This window comes from Triticum aestivum, chromosome 7D (assembly GCF_018294505.1).
Source record: "Triticum aestivum cultivar Chinese Spring chromosome 7D, IWGSC CS RefSeq v2.1, whole genome shotgun sequence".
NCBI classification, from domain to species: Eukaryota; Viridiplantae; Streptophyta; class Magnoliopsida; order Poales; family Poaceae; genus Triticum; species Triticum aestivum.
Window position 1 is genome coordinate 105588936 of NC_057814.1, and position 20086 is coordinate 105609021.

The window sequence follows — 20086 nt, forward strand, 5'->3', positions numbered from 1 at the left end:
ACTATTACCTTGCCTGCTCCTTCCTTGTTTAATTTATCTGAAGGCCTGTATCTCGTTCTGTGGGCGGCCATTTACGCCTACAGGAACCCTACACCAGCCCCTGAGCCGGAACCACAATTTGAGCCTCCACGACAGTCTGATTACTTTTGGGATCCGGAGATGACTGCCAGTCAGTGGCAGTAAGAGTCTCCTTCATCTCAGTACGACCCCGGCTACAACTACGGATATCCGCCAGGCCATCCGTGGCAATAAACCAACTTAGGCCAAAAGCCTAATCTCGGGGGAGTACGTATTTCCCACCGACATTACATTTATGTTTACACACACGCATTGCTAGATGCCGGTGCTCATACTTTTTCACTGTAATATCCATGCTAGTTTATTTTCCTTTTTCTTGCTTTCTTCTTGTGTGTTTGATAAACCTTAAGAAAAACCAAAAAAACAATCAGTTGTAGTTTTAGTTAGTTTACTTTTCTTGCTGTAGTAGTAATAATTAAATAGAAAACCCAAAAAGATTTCCTGTTCTTCTTTTTGCTTGTTGGGAGCTTTCCCGTGTAAATAGTTTCATTTCTTTTCTTTTCTTTGGGGGTCGAGAGGAGAAGACCATAATTAAATTGTTGAAGTGGCTCTTTTATGCACTATTGTTGATTTAACCAAGAGCCCATATTGCCTTGTCTTCTCCTGTTTATTGAATGCTCGCAGATTCCAGCTTAGTCCAATGCACGTGCACTCTTATTATTATTCACACCGTTCGGTCGTGCAAGTGAAAGGCAATTATGACGATATATGATGGACTGACTGAGATGAGAAAAGCTGGTATGAACTCGACCTCTCTTGTTTTTGTAAATATGATTAGTTCATCGTTCCTGATTCAGCCTATTATGAATAAACATGTTTGCAATGACAATTAGAGATCATAGTTGCTTGTGCCATGCTTGATTAGCTATGAGTTATAATGGTTTACCTTGCGTGCCAACATGCTATTAAAATGGTTGTGATGTGGTATAGTGGGGTGGTATCCTCCTTTGAACGATTTAAGTGACTCGACTTGGCACGTGTTCACACATGTAGTTGAAACAAAATCAACATAGCCTTCACGATATTTATGTTCACGGTGGATTATATCCTACTCATGCTTGCACTCAATGTTTATTAATTTTAATGCATGTTCATGACTGTTGTCGCTCTCTAGTTGGTCGCTTCCCAGTCTTTTGCTAGCCTTCACTTGTACTAAGCGGGAATACTGCTTGTGCATCCAATCCCTTAAACCCCAAAGTTATTCCATATGAGTCCAGTATACCTTCCTATATGCGGTATCTACCTGCCGTTCCAAGCAAATTTGTATGTGCCAAACTCTAAACCTTCAAATAAACATTCTGTTTTGTATGCTCGAATAGCTCATGTATCAACTAGGGCTGCCCTTATCTTCCATGCTAGGCGGGTTATTCTCAAGAGGAGTGGACTCCGCTCCTCATTCACGAGAAAATGGCTGGTCACCGGGATGCCCAGTCCCATGCTTTATGCAAACTAAATCAAAATAATTGCAAACAAAACTCCCCCTGGGACTGTTGCTAGTTGGAGGCACTCATTGTTTCGAGCAAGCCATGGATTGATGCTTGTTGGTGGAGGGGGAGTATAAACTTTACCATTCTGTTTGGGAACCACCTATAATTTGTGTAGCATGGAAGATATCGCCATCTCTTGGTTGTCATGTTGACAATGAAAGTATGCCACCCAAAATATTATTTATCTCTATTTCAAAACCAAGCTCTAGCACCTCTACAAATCCCTGCTTCCCTCTGCGAAGGGCCTATCTAGTTACTTTTATGTTGAGTCATCACCCTCTTATTAAAAAGCACTAGCTGGAGAGCGCAACTGTCATTTGCATCCATTACTATTAATTTATATTGGGTATGACTATGATTGGATCCCTTTTACCATGAATTACAATGTCTACTCAGTCCTTGATCTTTAAGGGTGCTCTGCATTTATGTTTTGCGGTCTCAGAAAGGGCTAGCGAGATACCATCCTGTTATATCACATCATTATTGTTTTGAGAAAGTGTTGTCATCCGAGATTTATTATTATGGCTCGCTAGTTGTTTATGCCATTGATATGAGTAAACATGAGACCTAAGAGTTAATGCAAATATGGTTATTCATAATCTTTGCTGAAAACTTGAATGCTGGCTTTACATATTTAAAACAACAAGAGCAAACATAGTTTGTAAAAGTTTTTCTTTATCACCTTCAGTTTGTTAACTGAATTGCTTGAGGACAAGCAAAGGTTTAAGCTTGGGGGAGTTGATACGTCTCCGTCGTATCTACTTTTCCAAACACCTTTGACCTTGTTTTGGACTCTAACTTGCATGATTTGAATGTAACTAACCCGGACTGACGCTGCTTTCAGCAGACTTTCCATGGTGTTATTTATGAGCATAAACAAAAGTTCTTGGAATGACCTGAAACTCCACGGAACATGTATTTGGAAAATAAGAAAAATACTGGAAGAAAAATCCATGTCAGGGGGCCCACACCCCGTCCACGAGGGTGGGGGGCGCGCCTGCACCCCTAGGGCGCGCCCCCTACCTCATGGGCCCCCTGACGCTCCACCGACCTCAACTCCAACTCCATATATTCACTTTTGGGGAGAGAAAAATCAAAGAGAAGGATTCATTGCGTTTTACGATACGGAGCCGCCGCCAAGCCCTAAAACCTCTCGGGAGGGCTGATCTGGAGTCCGTTCGGGGCTCCGGAGAGGGGGATTCGTCGCCGTCGTCATCATCAACCATCCTCCATCACCAATTTCATGATGCTCACCGCCGTGCGTGAGTAATTCCATCGTAGGCTTGCTGGACGGTGATGGGTTTATTTTTTTGAGCTTTCATACATTTATAGCTCTAGTGCATCCGTTGCATGGCAATCCCTACTCCTTGCATTGACATCAATTGATGGGCATCTCCCTAGCCCGTTGATTAGCCACGTCAATGTGAGACTTTCTCCTTTTTTGTCTTCTCCACACAACCATTATCAATATATTCTATTCCACCCATAGTGCTATATCCATGGATCACGCTCATGTATTGCCTGAAAGGTGAAACAAGTGTGAGATTACTAAACTATGAAACAATTGCTTGGCTTGTCATCGGGGTTGTGCAAGATGAGAGCAATCTTGTGTGACCAAAATGAAGCATGGCCAAACTATATGATTTTGTAGGGATGAGCTTTCTTTGGCTATGTTATTTTGAGAAGACATAATTGCTTGGTTAGTATGCTTGAAGTATTATTATTTTTATGTCAATCTTAAACTTTTATCTTGAACCTTTCGGATCTGAACATTCATGCCACAATAAAGAAAATTACATTGAAGAATATGCTAAGTAGCATTCCACATCAAAAATTCTGTTTTTATCAATTACCTACTCGAGGACGAGCAGGAAATAAGCTTGGGGATGCTTGATACGTCTCCAACGTATCTATAATTTTTGATTGCTCCATGCTATTATATATTCTGTTTTGGATGTTTAATGGGCTTTATTATACACTTTTATATTATTTTTGGGACTAACCTATTAACCCAAGGCCCAGTGCAAATTGTTGTTTTTTTGCCTATTTCAGTGTTTCGCAGAAAAGGAATATCAAACGGAGTCCAAACGGAATGAAACCTTTGGGATCGTGATTTTTGGAACAAATGTGATCCAGAGGACTTGGAGTGGACGTCAAGCAATCAACGAGGAAGCCACGAGGCAGGGGGGCGCGCCAACCCCCCTGGGCGCGCCCTCCAGCCTCGTGGGCCCCTCATGGCTCCATCGACCTACTTCTTCCTCCTATATATACCTACGTACCCCGAAACCATCAAGGAGCACCACGAAAACCTAATTCCACCGCCGCAACGTTCTGTACCCGTGAAATCCCATCTTGGGGACTTTTTCGGCGCTCCGCCGGAGGGGTAACCGATCACAGATGGCTTCTACGTCAACACCATAGCCTCTCCGATGATGCGTGAGTAGTTTACCACAGACCTTCGGGTCCATAGTTATTAGCTAGATGGCTTCTTCTCTCTCTTTGGATCTCAATACATAGTTCTCCTCGATCTTCTTGGAGATCTATTTGATGTAACTCTTTTTGCGGTGTGTTTGTCGAGATCCGATGAATTGTGGGTTTATGATCAAGATTATCTATGAACAATATTTGAATCTTCTCTGAATTCTTTTATGTATGATTGGTTATCTTTGAAAGTCTCTTCGAATTATCAGTTTGGTTTGGCCTACTAGATTGATCTTTCTTGCAATGGGAGAAGTGCTTAGCTTTGGGTTCAATCATGCGGTGCTCGATCCCGGTGACAGTAGGGGAAACGACACATATTGTATTGTTGCCATCGAGGTTTATATCATATTGCTTGAGTTTATCCCTCGACATCATGTCATCTTACCTAATGTGTTACTCTGTTCTTATGAACTTAATACTCTAGATGCATGCTGGATAGCGGTCGATGTGTGGAGTAATAGTAGTAGATGCAGGCAGGAGTCGGTCTACTTGTCACGGACGTGATGCCTATATACATGATCATGCCTATATTCTCATAATTAGCACTTTTCTATCAATTGCTCGACAGTAATTTGTTCACCCACCATAATACTTATGCTATCTGGAGAGAAGCCACTAGTGAAACCTATGGCCCCCGGGTCTATTCTCCATCATATTAATCTCCCGTCAATTAGCTATTTCTGTCGCCGTTTATTTTGCTTTCCTTACTTTTAGTCTCTATCATAAAAATACCAAAAATATTATCTTATCATCTCTTTCAGATCTCACTTTTGCAAGTGGCCATGAAGGGATTGACAACCCCTTTATCGCATTGGTAGCAAGGTTCTTATTTGTTTGTGTAGGTACGAGGGACTTGCGTGTGGCCTCCTACTGGATTGATACCTTGGTTCTCAAAAACTGAGGGAAATACTTACGCTACTTTGCTGCATCACCCTTTCCCGTTCAAGGGAAAAACCAACGCATGCTCAAGAGGTAGCATGCCTATGTAATGATCATTGTCTCGATATCGTCATAATTATTTGAAGTTCTATCAATTGCCCAACAGTAATTTGTTTACCAACCGTTTGTTATTTTCTCGAGAGAAGCCACTAGTGAAACCTACAGCCCCCGGGTCTTCTTTCCCATATATTTGCTTGGGATCTACTTTTCGTTTGCATTTTTATTCAGATCTATTAAACCAAAAATACAAAATTACTTTCCTGCACTTTATTTTATTTGCGATCTATTATTTCAATCTATTACAACTTTCTCTCATCCACGCACCATTTCTGGCGCCGTACCCCGAAAGGGATTGACAACCCCTTTAACACGTCGGGTTGCGAGTGGCTGTTATTTCTGTGCAGGGGCTGTTTACGTTGTGTTGCTTGGTTCTCCTACTGGTTCGATAGCCTTGGTTTCATATCTGAGGGAAATACCTACCGCCGCTGTGCTGCATCATCCCTTCCTCTTTGGGGAAATACCGACGTAGCTTCAAGCAACATCAGTAAGCATTGGGATTTTGGGGGATTTCACCGAGTCGGGAGGGAGCTTGTGCAGGAACCTGCGAGGTGGTGCGGGAACGGGCTCCCCGACGATTCATTGGCGCCAGTTCGAGCCACCATTTGGCCAAAAGAACGCCCCCGCGCGCTGCGCAAGCTTGCGTTGTAAGCCGTCTGCGGCAGCGGGGTGACAAGACGTGCGAGAGGAGGATGAAAGGACACATACACATACGGTTTATACAAAAAAAGTTTGCGATTTAATTAGCTACTATACCTCCGTCCTGGTTTATAAGTATGATTTAACTAATAAAATACGAATGCATGTCGCCAAAGATTATATCGTTGGATTCATATTTGAACATAGTTTCTAGTTATACAATTTTTGTAACATGCATTAACACTTTTTTTTGTTAAATTTAATGTTATATACCATTAAGTGTTTGCCTGCAACACACACGGTTTATTCCATCACAAACAGCTCGGATGGATCAACTGTATGCCACATATCACACACGCAACTCTAACCTGATTCGTGCTTGATATCTCCGACATGGCTCGCACAGTTCGTCTTATTTGCCACGTATCACTGTGCCGGTCTCTGCTCGCATCTGTCGGCAAGCTAGCTCTGCTCGCCATTAGGCACCGCAGCACGATGTGCTCGCCGTTAGGCGCCGCGGCGCGCTCTGCTCGCGCCCGTCGGTGTTGAGGTGACCGCAGAGCGCCCTGCTTGCGTCCCTCCGCGTGCGCTCTGCCAGCGGTTGGGCATGCGCACGATCACGTCGGGGGCCCCATATGCATGCGGTTGCGCTGCATACGTTTCCATGCGATGCAGTTACGTGCGACACGATGGAGTTACGCTCTACAAATTAGAACTGTCATCAGGGCCTGCCGATATTCTTGGTCGTCCGGCTTCCCCTTTAGTTCCTGCAACCATTATAACCTTTGTCTCTTCAACCTTTCGATCGCGCCGCACAACACAACAAGCACACCCATGAAGACACATAGAGAGGGGATGTCTAGCGGCGCTCCAATGGAGTTCGGCGAGCATAGAGTGGAGACCCACGCGAGGGAGATGGATCTCTCGGTGGTGTACACCATCGAACCGGCCGTGGTGGACAACTACATCAACAACATTGAGCAGTTGCTTGCACGAGACAAGTACAAGGTGGTCGGCATCGACCTCCAGTACACCGTCGGTCATCCCGACTTAGATCAGTAGGTTGCCGTTGCCCAGTTGTGTGTGCGCCATCATGTCCTCATCTACCACTACTGTATGGCCACAGAGCCTTGCGACCGTTTCAACAGGTTTGTCAACAGCACCGACTACAAGTTCGCCACGGTGGAAACCACCGACGATGTAAAAGCGCTCAGTGTTACGAGCTTGGCCTGCAAGAACCTTTTCGAAATCCGTGACCACTACAAGGTCTGGGGCAGCACGAAGAAGGACTCCCTGGTTGAACTCACCTAGGCCATCATCGACCCCTACTATGAAAAGATGAAGCAGGATGCCCAGAGAACAACTCTCGTATCCTTTCACAGGGCCTGGATGCGACAACTGGATGAACCTCACCTCAGGTTTGCGGCCAAGAGCGTGTACACATGCTACGAGATGCACATGCAGATCGTTGACATGAGGAAGTGCCTCGTTACCCAAATCGACAAGCCCGGATAGAGCCACGAGTAGAGCAAGCGTCACAAGAAGTAGATGATGATCAGATGATCGTTTATGCTAGTTAATCATGCATGTAATATGTAGTTTACTTTATTGGTGTGTTGAAATGTCATGTGTGTAGTAGCCACCTATGTAATTATGCATGTAATAGTTTACTTTGGTGTGTGCAAATGTCATGGTTGTAGTAGCCACCTATGTAAGTCAATGTCTAATTTGGTTATGCAACCATGTCCTTATAAGTGTGTGTATATATATGTTGTTGTTCTGTATGCAATCCCATCGCACAACACACACGTCTTATTAGCAGCAACCGTCTTTGTTATTATCGGTCTTCGCACACATTTCTGATTACAGGCATTTTTGCCGCGTATCACACACATCTTGTTACATTGAACCGTTTCTCTTCTCTTGACTCAACACAAACAGTTCATCCGAGTGCACTGCATGCCGTATAGCGCACACACCTTGATCTGCCTGACCGTTTCTTTTGTGTTGCCTAATCACAAACAGTACATCCGAGTGAACCGTATGCTGTATATCGCACACACCTTCATCTGGCTGCCCGTTTCTTTTGTTCCTCCTCATCGCAAACAGTTAATTGAACTGAACTGTATGCCCTGCATCGCACACGCAACTAAAATCTGAACCGTGTTTGATGCATCCTCTATCGCAAACGTTTTGCACCTTTGTTGACGGGTTTTTACACCACCATTTGCGATTATTGCATCACACACAGTTTCGTCGAAGGGTCTCTGATCGTAGTGTCGCGTTAGCTGCATCCTGCAGTAGTGTGTGATGCTAGTAATGTGCATGATATGAGAAGTCAACTGTATACCTAATTGAAATTGAAATCAATAGAGCTATTTATAGGAGCAAACCTGTTAAAGAAACATGTGTAAACATACTTGTTGTGCCATTGGAGTTTCGTTGGATCCTTCAATTTAAAAATAAGTTTGTATCAGTAAATACAGTTGTCGGTGTCAAAACCGGCAGATCTCGGGTAGGGGGTCCCAAGCTGTGTGTCATGGATCGATGGGTAACAGGAGACAGGGGACACGATGTTTACCCAGGTTCGGGCCCTCTTAATGGAGGTAATACCCTATTTCCTGCTTGATTGATCTTGATGAATATAGAGATTACAAGAGTTGATCTACCTCGAGATCATATGTTGTGGTCTAAACCCTAGGGGTATGATGATTAATGTCATAATGATCTATCGACTAGCCTGGCCTTGGCTTGTATAATGCACCAGAGGCCTGGGATAACAAGAGTCCTAGCCAAATATGTTGGTGGAGAGGAGTCCTTGTCTTGATCACCAAGTCTTGTGGAATACTCCTTGTATGCGGCATGGGCTACCCGAAGTGGCCCATGAGTGAACCTCCATGGGGGTCCTCGGCCTGATCCACTTGGTCGGGAGACGACGTGGTGAGTACCCCCTAGTCCCGGACACCGTTAGTAGCCCCCTAAACCGGTCTTCAAGTTGGGGACGCTCCTCGATTCTTCCGAACTGTTCTTCGTCTTCGGTCGTCGGCCTTGAAAACTGGTTCAACAAATCTTCTCATATTTGATCTTGAGGATCGCCGAAGTGCATCCGAAGAGTTTACACGTCGGGTATCCGAGGAGCCCCTTTAAGTTTCCGGCCTTTATCAATGCCTTGTTATTTTTATGCCACACCTCGAATTTGAAGTTGTTCCCGGGCGGCAGTGTCCTCTTGCGTCCGTGCTCTAACGCCGGACTGCATTCGAGGTATCCTTTGCAGCCGAGCACCAACGTCAGACCGCTTTTGAGCTCCAACGCCGGAATGTATCTGAGCTCCAACGCCGAACTATATTCGAAGATTATTGTTATAGCCGAGCTCCAACGCCGAACTGCATCCGAGCTCCAGCGCCGGACTGTATCCGAGCTCCAACACCGGACTATGTCCAAGCTCCAACGCCGGACTGCATCCGAGCTCCAATGTCGGACTATATCCGAGGTGTCACAGATCACCTTGGTTCAAAAAATTTGAAGGAGTTTAGCCGAGCTTAATGCCGGAAATGCCCTCTATGGAGCCAGCCACTGGCGCCCGAGCTTTATGCCGGACTGCTTCTGAGGTGGTGCACCACCCCGACCGCGGGCTGATTTTTGTGAAAAAAAATTATTGGTGCAATTTACTCTCTGCCGAGATATATCGCCAGTATATGTATATCTAGTAGCCCTCAAGGTGTGTGTCGGTCTAAAACCCGAGATGCACCTGAAGGAAAACATAAAACTGCTGATCCTAGTAGCCCCCGAGACTCGGGTCGATTTGCAAAATCGTCATGAGGATCAACTCCTAGCTCGGCAGCATACGTAGGAATAGAAACAAAGTGTAATATATTAGAAATAATGATTGGCGGACAGGCCCCTGAGAGAGGGTTGTGAGAAGTCGCCTTGATATATTAGCTTGATGCCGGATAAGTCCCAGATGGTACTTATTGTTGTCCGAAGACGCCCTTGCCGATAGTTCGGTCATGCCGAACACTAAGCACTTTGAATTCTCGGCATTGAATAAGCAATGCAGTAGCCCCCGAGACACTGGTCTGGTGGCAACACCAGATCAAGGGATCGATGTGCCCCTTTAATATTTATAAATAATGAGCGCGAAGCCCAGTAGCCCCCGAGCCTTAATATGGGCATGGGTGGCCGAATTAAGGATCGATATCCGTTTGGCAGAAAATTTTGTTCTGTTTAACACAAACTTCTCGGAAATTTACTCGCAATTTATGATCCTATGTATCCAAGTGGTTTTACATCATTAACTAGCAAAGTGGCCCGCTCGATGGGCAGGCTAGAATTTTACAAATTTTAATAATGAGAACACATTATTTGATTTATCTATAGAAAAATTGGAACCAAGTGTGGTGACACTTACAAACATAAGACTTTTCGAGCTCCGCAAAGTATGTAATAATTGAAACAATATATTGAGAAAATTGCAAAGCAAGAGCATCTAAGAACTTATGTGAATGGGAGCTTCAACGTCCAGGCACAAATATATTACACAAAAATTATATGACAAATGACATTAAATGTGACATTTACCATGGTCTTATTCATGTATGAGGATACAATGCCGACCTGCTACAAATTGTTCCTCGATCTTGTTTTGCATTGCCGATGTTGATAAAAGATTAGATGTTGTATTATGAAGAAATAGATGGAGTAGTAAAAACATACATATGCACGTCACGTACTGATAATGATGTATCTGATTTGCTCTAGAATGTCAAGAACCTTAAGGTACTATGGTAGAAATAGAGTGTTTGATATCACTGATGTTTTTTTCTTTTCCCTGAATAGATCAGGGGAATATGGAGAGCAGATCAGGCAAGATCTTAGCCATAGAACTCCTGTTGATCGAATAATCTTTCTATAATAGGGAGCCTCTCCGTTGCCAATCAACACATAAGCCATACGCTGAAATACACTAAGATATCCTTCAATGAACGCCCAAACTCCATAAATTGGAGACACAAACATCAAAGCCAAAAAAAAAAATCTGCGAGGAAAGTGTGCTCATGAATACACCTTCGAATTTCGAACCACATGGACATACGTGCGGGATGGAAAGTACAATCTGAAAACACCTACTTACAACTAAAGTGAACCTTGGAACTTCCGCATGCATGCACGTGCTGGGATGAACAATACAATCTGAAAAACGTGATATTACAGTTCACTGGTGTGTTCACATATGTCCGGATTAGAACTGAAATATGGAAATACAAACTGAAAATTTTCAAAGCAATTATCGAGAAACAATACGTACAAATGTGACAAGTTTGATCATGGTTGTACATGCCTGAAAGAAACACCCCCTAATTAATATCAAAGTAAATAGCTTACCCTGTTCATAGTAATTTGTTATGATAGAGGCGGTCTAATCAGCTAACCTTAGACCACCGACATACACCCTTGGATCTACAAAAAATTTAAATCATAGTTTCAAAATCAAGCCATAATTACCCTTTTTATCAGCTCTATGCAGCACACACCTCTTGAATACATTATGTCTCCTCGCAGACCTCAGCTGGAAAAAAATATCAGAAATATTTAGAGATTGTTGGCGAAGGTCCAGTATGTGGTGTACCTTTCAGTTTATTTTGTATGTGCGATTCGTAGGCTGATACTTTTGCCCGTGAAATATATAGCATGTACGTACAATCTTGCTGTCATATACAATAGTCTATGTTTGGAGAGATTATATCTTTGTACAGGATCGTGAGATTCCGAGAGTTATTTGCAAAACAAAGTTCATTCCTAGTTGTGTACGTGTACATAAATCAGGCTGTGGCCAGCTAACATAACGTTTTGTGTGTACTTCTTCTTTTGGGAGGACTGAGGAGTTGTGTTCCCATCCTTCTGAATTTCTCTTTGTCGTCCGTTGCCAGGACAACTTTGACAGTCCTATAAAGAACATTTACACCAAACTTAGTGACAAATCAAAAGGCCACCAGCTTCTATATGCGTCTCTGATTCCCCATCAGCGCAATAGCCTCAATCACACATTATATATGATAAACATAAGCGACTACCTACCTTAGGTTGGAAACTCTGATTACCATGTTCTTTTCTTTTCCCCTCGAAACTGAAACTGTGCCAACCAACAGCATGAAGGTCCCACGGACATCTCAAACATTTTCAAATACCTAGACAACACATCCATATTGTTGCAATAAGATTCCAAGCTAGGTCATTTCAAAGATAGGGCATAACAGTAAACCATGTCATCTGTAATTAGTAAATTATGAGGACACCAAACAATTGAGCATATGTAGATCAAAACACCAGGTGATCTAAAACGAATCATACATGTGCAATTATTTCATTATCCGGACACTATTAGTAGGTAATTAACAGGTTTGTGTTAGGTGAACGAAACCTCGTGCTTAGGATGATGAAAGCGATGCTATTGAAGAGCTAAGCAGAAAATCATCAGGGCCGTTCCCCTACAATGCCCGCACAGCCGTGCTTGTGTTGCTGGCTAGTTCCTCAACTCTGTTACCCTTTTGGTGCCGTGTGTCATCGGCGGCGAGGATGCCCTGAATATTCCAATGTCGCATTCTGTTTTGGTTACACTGAGTTGCAGACTCTTCTTTGGAATAACAACATGTAGACTTGGACTAATGCATCAGCATGTACGTAGATCGGTATTGAGAATAGTAATATCAACATGCTAACCTGGACTATGCATACGTAGACTGGAAATTTGGGATATGATAATATCGATGCGTACCTTTTCATGCAGACTTTGAACTTTTTCTTTTGAGGGATGCAAGCAGGGTTGGACTTATTTTTTCTCGGGATGCTTGCAGACTTGGACATGGTAAGGCATCAGCATATATTTAGATTCAAAGTGCAGAATAGTAATATGGACATGCAAAGCAATGCATCATTAAGTATGCAGATTGGAATTGGACAATATCTATGCATACCTTGCATCACATCACAGCTAGCAACCTAGCACGGTAGTAGTTTAGGCCAATGCCGGTGCTGTCAAGACCAAGACAGCATACAAAGTTGTGCTAAATAAGCGACACCTAATACGGAATGGAGGGAGTATATGATAATGAGATATGCAAAGGAGGGTGTGAAATACCTTCACTTCCGATGGGAAACTTTAGCGGAAACTACTATAAAAATTGTTGTGAGAATGTACTTCAGTTAACCATATATTCTAGGATGGACACATATACTGACAACCAAAAACTCATATTTGAAGGCTGTAAGCCATAATGGGTAGCCAAAGCAAAATGGTATACTAATGTTTGGTACAGAAAACTTTATCTACAAAAATATTCCTTCCTATGAATTTTTAATGACCAGTTGGTTTTTGTGATTTTCGATTATACTAGTTGTTTCCTCCTATTAGCTAGCACACCCTGACAAATTTCCTCCTATTAACTTGGTTTTGTTGAAGAAAAAATCAGAGTAAACATCACATCATGCGGCATATATTTCTTGCACATTGGCACATATACATCGCAATGATAGATAAACAACAATAGCTTTACATTGCTGATACTAATAAAAAATATAGAGATTTCATAGATGCAACAGCTGTACAAATATACCTACGTAGCTCGGAATTGTGTGCATGAGAAAGTTCTATGATTGATCTTCTAGATCTTGCGTGCATGCACTTGTTAAAAGAGGCAACTGTTACCTAGCTCTCTTTGCTACATGAGGATGATGCATGCATACGTGCTGGTCTAGTAGAGGCTTATAGGGACCGGAGATTGATCAGAAAATAGGAAAAATAGAAAAAGCTAGTTGATCAGTTCCTCCATCGGCCAGCACGCAGGAATCGGAGACTGAACAGATTAGTCATTATTTCTTTGGGAGGCTAGCACGTATGTGAAGAGCTCTGTAATCAATTCTTCTGCTGGCCGTAAACGCATGCACATATAGCAGGTCAATCCATGCATGAAGGCACGAACACACGCTTTAGATCTACAATGAAGATCACTTCCCTTTATTTATTTATTTTGACATGACTCCCCTTTTAATTGATAACGAAAGAGTAATACATGGGCTGATTTTAAGGATGGCATTGGTGGGTAATTTCTTCAACTTTAAAGTTAATCAAACGGTTGTGATTTTTAGATGTATAAAATTAAAGGTTAGATGTTTCTAATTATTGTGGTAATTTCTAGCCTATTTCTATTTTTCTGGTCAACCCGTCAAGCACTTTTTATATATAATAAATGCTCGGATCCGCATTGTACAAAACTTTGTTGAACGACCATCGGCTTCAACCTCCTCAGCCAGTAGCCGAGGAGTGTTTTCCTACTTTATAAAGCCTTTATGAGGGCAAAGATTTAAGGCAAACAAGGCAATCCGGTCATATGGTTTTATAAACAAAGATACGCGGAGAGATATGTTACAATACATTTTAATGTAAGAAACATCTTTCAAGGAAAATATTGCCGCTATCGGTTCCTTTCTTTCGGTTGTCATGCTGATCATGATCATGAAACCTCACCTCCGATCAATGTGGGAGGAAAATATTAGTTCGGGGAAAGTTTCCAAACTATGTGGTCTAAATGAACCAAAATTTTGACTTCTGTCGTTGCCGATCAATTATATTCTTTAAGATCGCTAGCTTTCGGCTTCACCCAGTCTGAGGTACTAACTCGGATGACCCTGTAGTAACAATCACAGATGTGCTCCCTTTACCACCTAGCCGAACAATCGAGAACGTAGGGGTAAGCACAGGAGCCAGGCAACCCAGCTTGGCCAAAATCTTAAGTCAAATTGATGCATATTTATGGCTTTATATAACGATAATTACGGAAGGCAACGCTTGTATAATGAATACAAACGCTGATGATATATACTTATTTTGACTCCATTGCGACCGTATATCAGTTGAAAGTGGCCCATCGTCGGCTTCTACCCCTTTGTAGATACTAAGCATGGTGTTTCCGCAATAACAAGACAACCCTTAGCCGACGTCTCGGTGCCCGAAGGTGGTTGTGTTAGCGGAAACGAGGCAATCAGATATGCGGGCTTTATAACTTTCACTTAGTCATAGGAGCTTTAAACTGGGGAAGCTAGCTACGAGCCCCCGGTTAGTGTTCGGCAACAGCTGAGGTCAAGCCGTAAACACTTCGGCCAATGTTATGAACGGCCCGTCATTTAACATAGTCATCGGATCACTGACCAGTTTACGCTTATAGTGACAGTCAGGTTTCGGCTTTCTCCACTGAGGTGCTTAACCATGCGAGCTGGAAGCACAATCGCTGTGGTTCTCCCTTTGCACACCTAGCCGAACAAAGCAGAATGTAGGAGGCACGCACAGGAGCCGGGCAACCCAACTATTGACCAAAGACACAATTTGAAACCGATGCATATATAGCAATATCCGAGAATGTTTTTGCCGAATCTCTAAAGGTGTCCGATGTTGCACTGCGAGATTTATGCTGGAAACACACAAATGTATAAAAGTGCCATAGGCTTGGAAAACCAAAAAACTTCAGTAAAAACTTGATGTCCGAACTAGATCAAGTGTTCGGTGCCAATCCGAAAATTGGTCTTAGAAAAAAAATTGTGCTTATGTCGTTCTTTAACATGACACATCCGACCTCAAGACATCAAGCGGGTCAACCTACGGCTTCAAGCTCCTTATCTCAAAGGCGGAGTACTTCTCCGAGGCCAGTTTAGCGAACTAAACTCGAGTGGCTTTAGAGAGAAGCTAGGCTATCCGGCTATTGACCATACACTCGAGTCGAAAAAGGAGCGGTAGAAAGACTTTGCAACGATCAAGAAGAAAACACATTATTATAGAACGGCTCCCGTAAATTTTAAGAGCCCCCTGTTAACATGGGTAAGGGGAGTTTTTTTTAACGAACAACATATGTGAGCATGGTCGAACCGAACAGAAGTTAAAAATTTAGAACTTTGAGCATGAAAGCGACTTAGTCGGTTAATGTGTTTGGCGTTGATGACACGGTCCGAGCTTATGGCGGGACGAGGTCCCAGCCCCTAAGCCGGTCCTGAGGTGGCGGAGCGAAGAGCTCGGCACTCCGAAGTGGCAACATAACACGGCCAATGTGGCGAGGTGGAACCCCCAGTCCGTCCGAGGCGACGGAGCAGGCCGGCAGTATGATGCCGAAGTTCCCGGCGTGGGTTAATGAAGTGATGACGAAGCCTCCGGTCCAGCCGAGGTGACGTGATATGTCAGTAAGCCGAGGTGACAGCGCAAACCAATCCGGATAATTTACCCGACGAGGTAGAACCCTCTCGATGATGCCAATGCCCCGAGGCAACCGAACATGTCGGTATAGCAATTCGACCAACAAGGTGATCATGCGACCTGATTTATGCCGATTGGGACGACGACGTCGGCTTGCCGAAGCGACCGTGTGACGCAGTCGAAGTCGATTACCTACACACATAAAATAGTGCGGTCCAAAAATAATAATATAAATATAAAAATCATCGCATAATTAATTTACGCAAAATAATTTATTTAGAGATATGTGGCCTGGAGCCGAAGTCAATGTCGATACAGGGCGTCGGCGGGACACAGTGAAGGCGTGACAAAGCCTGAATTTGCAGGGCGGTCCGGGCCCTAGATGCGGCGTTCGCTGAACTGCGGACGGGAAACTGACCGAACCATCGCGCAACCATCGTTAATGTGGCCATCATTTGACAGACCTGTGTACATATAATGAAACAAACCAGAGTAATAATTCCTTGAGAAAAATAAACTCAAACAAGCAAAAATTGCTAGGGTTAATAGCACCTGGCTTATTTGTTGTAGCAGTTCGAAGAAAAGTGACTCCCAAAATTGGGAATCGATCCGCACACCCATTGCATGATGGACGGTGAAGCGACGGCATGGCGATGCTGGTAAAGGTTGGCTCACCAAGGCAAAGCCCCCGGTCCAGCTAATGTGACGAAGCTGGTCGGCGGGTGACGCCGAAGTCTCCAGAGTAGGTTGATGAAGAGATGGTGAAGCCCCCGGTCTAGCCGAGGTGACGGAGCGGGTCAGTAAGGAGACGTTACAGCTGCCATGTCAGCCGAGGTGTTGAAGAAGTTCGGCGTGATGGACATTGGCTTGAAGAAGCAACAGTGCGTGATGCCGACGCTAGTCATAACTTGTGACACGGTCAAAGCCGGATTGATGAAGTGACCGAACGGCGATGCTGGTGTGCCCGTTCCGTGTAATCCGTGGGGCGCGTTGTTGGTGATGATTTATCCTCATCGGAAGGTAATCCATGAATTCGGATCGGATCCGTATTCGCGCAGAAAACAGATCAGAAAATTGGTCCACTCATCGGAAGGTTCCCGGAGCTGAAATTTTGAGCGGTGGTAGATATGGGAATTCCTCAGCAAATGAACGGTTGGATCTTCGAAAGGACCTCCGAGCTTGGCTCTGGAGACCACGCCCTAAACTCGTCCAGATTCCCGTCGAGATTTGACAGGGCTCCGGTGTATCGTAGATTGCCGGTGATTCCTCCATCGGAACTCGACGAAATTTTGCATGATTGTTGTAGACTTAATTCCGCACAATTCCACTGCAGCAATCATTAAAATGACACTCGAGGAGGCGGTGGCGGTGGATACAAGTTCGCTATCCAGAAGAACAGCACGGTCGCTCAAGGGCAATGTTGACATTGAGCCCCCGAGCTCCCTGGATGATTCCTCCATGATCACGATAGAGATCGGAGTTGATGTTGATGAAGGCCCTCATCCGAACATGATGATCGGAGGTAGAGCGTAGTCCTCGGTCATGCCAAGGTGACCAGTCGAGCCGGCGACGAAGATGTCGACGTCGAAGTTGATCTACAGTCGAGCCATTGATCCTTTGCCGATCACACAGCGGAACTCTCAATGAAAGCACCATTGTCGGTGTCAAAACCGGCAGATCTCGGGTAGGGGGTCCCAAGTTGTGTGTCATGGATCGATGGGTAACAGGAGACAGGGGACACGATGTTTACCCAGGTTCGGGCCCTCTTAATGGAGGTAATACCCTACTTCCTGCTTGATTGATCTTGATGAATATAGAGATTACAAGAGTTGGTCTACCTTGAGATCATATGTTGTGGTCTAAACCCTGGGGGTCTGATGATTAATGTCATAATGATCTATCGACTAGCCTGGCCTTCGCTTATATAATGCACCAGAGGCCTAGGATAACAAGAGTCCTAGCCGGATACGTTGGTGGAGAAGAGTCCTTGTCTTGATCACCAAGTCTTGTGGAATACTCCTTGTATGCGGCATGGGCTGCCCGAAGTGGCCCATGAGTGAACCGCCATGGGGGTCGTTGGCCCGATCCACCTGATATAACGACTCGGTCTCTCCAGTCGATGACTCATCGCCGGAATAAACGACGGTCTCACCACCAGATTCTGATCTATCCTCAGATTCCCCTCCATGGATAACTCCCACGAAGGCACGCTTCATGACAGGCGTGACCCGGGCAGATCTCGCGCGCTGAGCCGTTTCGACGAGGTCGGTGCAGATGTCCGACTCAGGGCTCGGTTCACCGATCTTGCCAATGAAAACGTGTATGCCACCAAAGGGGACCCGGTACCCATACTCGATTGAGCTGGCCTCGGGGCCCCAGCCTGCATCGTCGATGTAGAGCTTGCCGCGACGACTCTTGGTCATCCGGCCCACAGCGTAACCCTTGAGTCCTTCGAAGTTGCCCTCCAAGAACACCATCGTGCGATAGCCCCATGGTGGGCGCCAACTGTCTTGGTTTTCTCACGACAGATGTCCTAGAGAAAGGACTTAGTCGTGGAGCCATCGCTACGGGTTAACTTAAAGGGGTTAAAGCGGACGAGGGACGCAGGAGAGTTTTATACTAGATCGGCCCCTTACAATGAAGGTAAAAGCCTACGTCTAGTTGTGATGGAATTGCTGGGGTTTCGATGACCAGGGAGCGAATACGCTTTGCCTTAGTCTTGAGTTGTTGTCTGTTGTCCTTGAACCGCCGCCGGGTTGTCCCCTTATATAGATGGGTTGATGCCCGTCGGTTTATAGAATCCCGAGGCCGGCTCATAATCGTGTCCGACTCGGTCTCTGCTACTTCTACCTTACAATACAAGTTTACATATCAATGCTGGTTTATGTCTACAAGCCTTAAACCGGCTTTGGGCCCTGGGCCTCCATAAAGCGTCACCGTCTGTCTTCATGGACTTCAGATACAGATGAACTACTTATGGGGTTAACTCGGCCTCTCCTGGCCGGTTTACGCCAAGTGGTAATATCCCCAATAGGTCCCTTCTGGCTTCTCGTCGAATATAAAGGGAATAATAAATATGGCCGAGAAAAAGTTCCAGAACCTAAAGTCTCATGACTGCCACATGATTATGACGCAACTCACTAGTAGAAAAAGGGTCAAATGTGGGACACATTAGTGCCGGTTTGCATTTGAGCCGGCACTAATGTGTCCATTAGTGCCGGTTCAAACGGCTAGGCGGGAGGAGATCTTTAGTACCGGTTCAGTGCGAACCTTTAGTACCGGTTCATGCCACGAACCGGTACTAAAGAGGCTGGGGCCCGGCCAGCCCCTTTAGTACCGGTTCGTGGCATGAACTGGTAGTAAAGAGGTTGTGGCAGGCTGTTTTTAGTCCCACCTCGCTCCCCTAGCAAGATTTTTAGCACCTTAAATATGTTACTTCTCAAACTATCACAAACACTTGGTCTTCATTGAACTTTGTGTGTAGAATTTTTGGTCGCGATATAAGTCTTCACTGGTTTCTAAACCGTTGAGGACTCATATTGACAATTCAGATTGTACACAAAAAGATTATTGATAATCAATGTATTTTTTATGTATATTTTTACATGTTTGCGCCCTCACTCTCTCCACTCACTCGGTCTCCCCCTCAATCCCCCGCGCCGGTCCTCCCCCACCGGCCGCCCCTCACTCTCTCCACTCACTTCAAAACTGGACGCACTTTGTGTACAAACTGGACAATCTCTTTCGGAGTATATGGGTTTCGGTTTCGGACGAGAACTCATCTGTTACACGGGAGCTTCAATGTTTTTAAACTTATTTGAACTCCAGACTTTTTTGCATTCAGTATGCAGCATTCAAAGCGACGTCATCAATTTCCAACATGTTCTGACATCATTTGCTGTTTTTCAGTCATTTACCGATTTGTTCAGAGAGCTAAATGATCGTGAAATTGAAAATCACTACAAACTGAACTCTGAAAATGTTGGAACATGGCATGGTATCATCATTTCACCCGCATAGCATGTGCGAAAGAGTAGAGAGGGTCACGGCAAAAACTGGACGCACTTCGTGTACAAACTGGACAATCTCTTTCAGAGTATCAGGGTTTCGAACGAGAACTCATCTGTTACACGAGCACTTCAATGTTTTTTAAACTTATTTGAACTCCAGA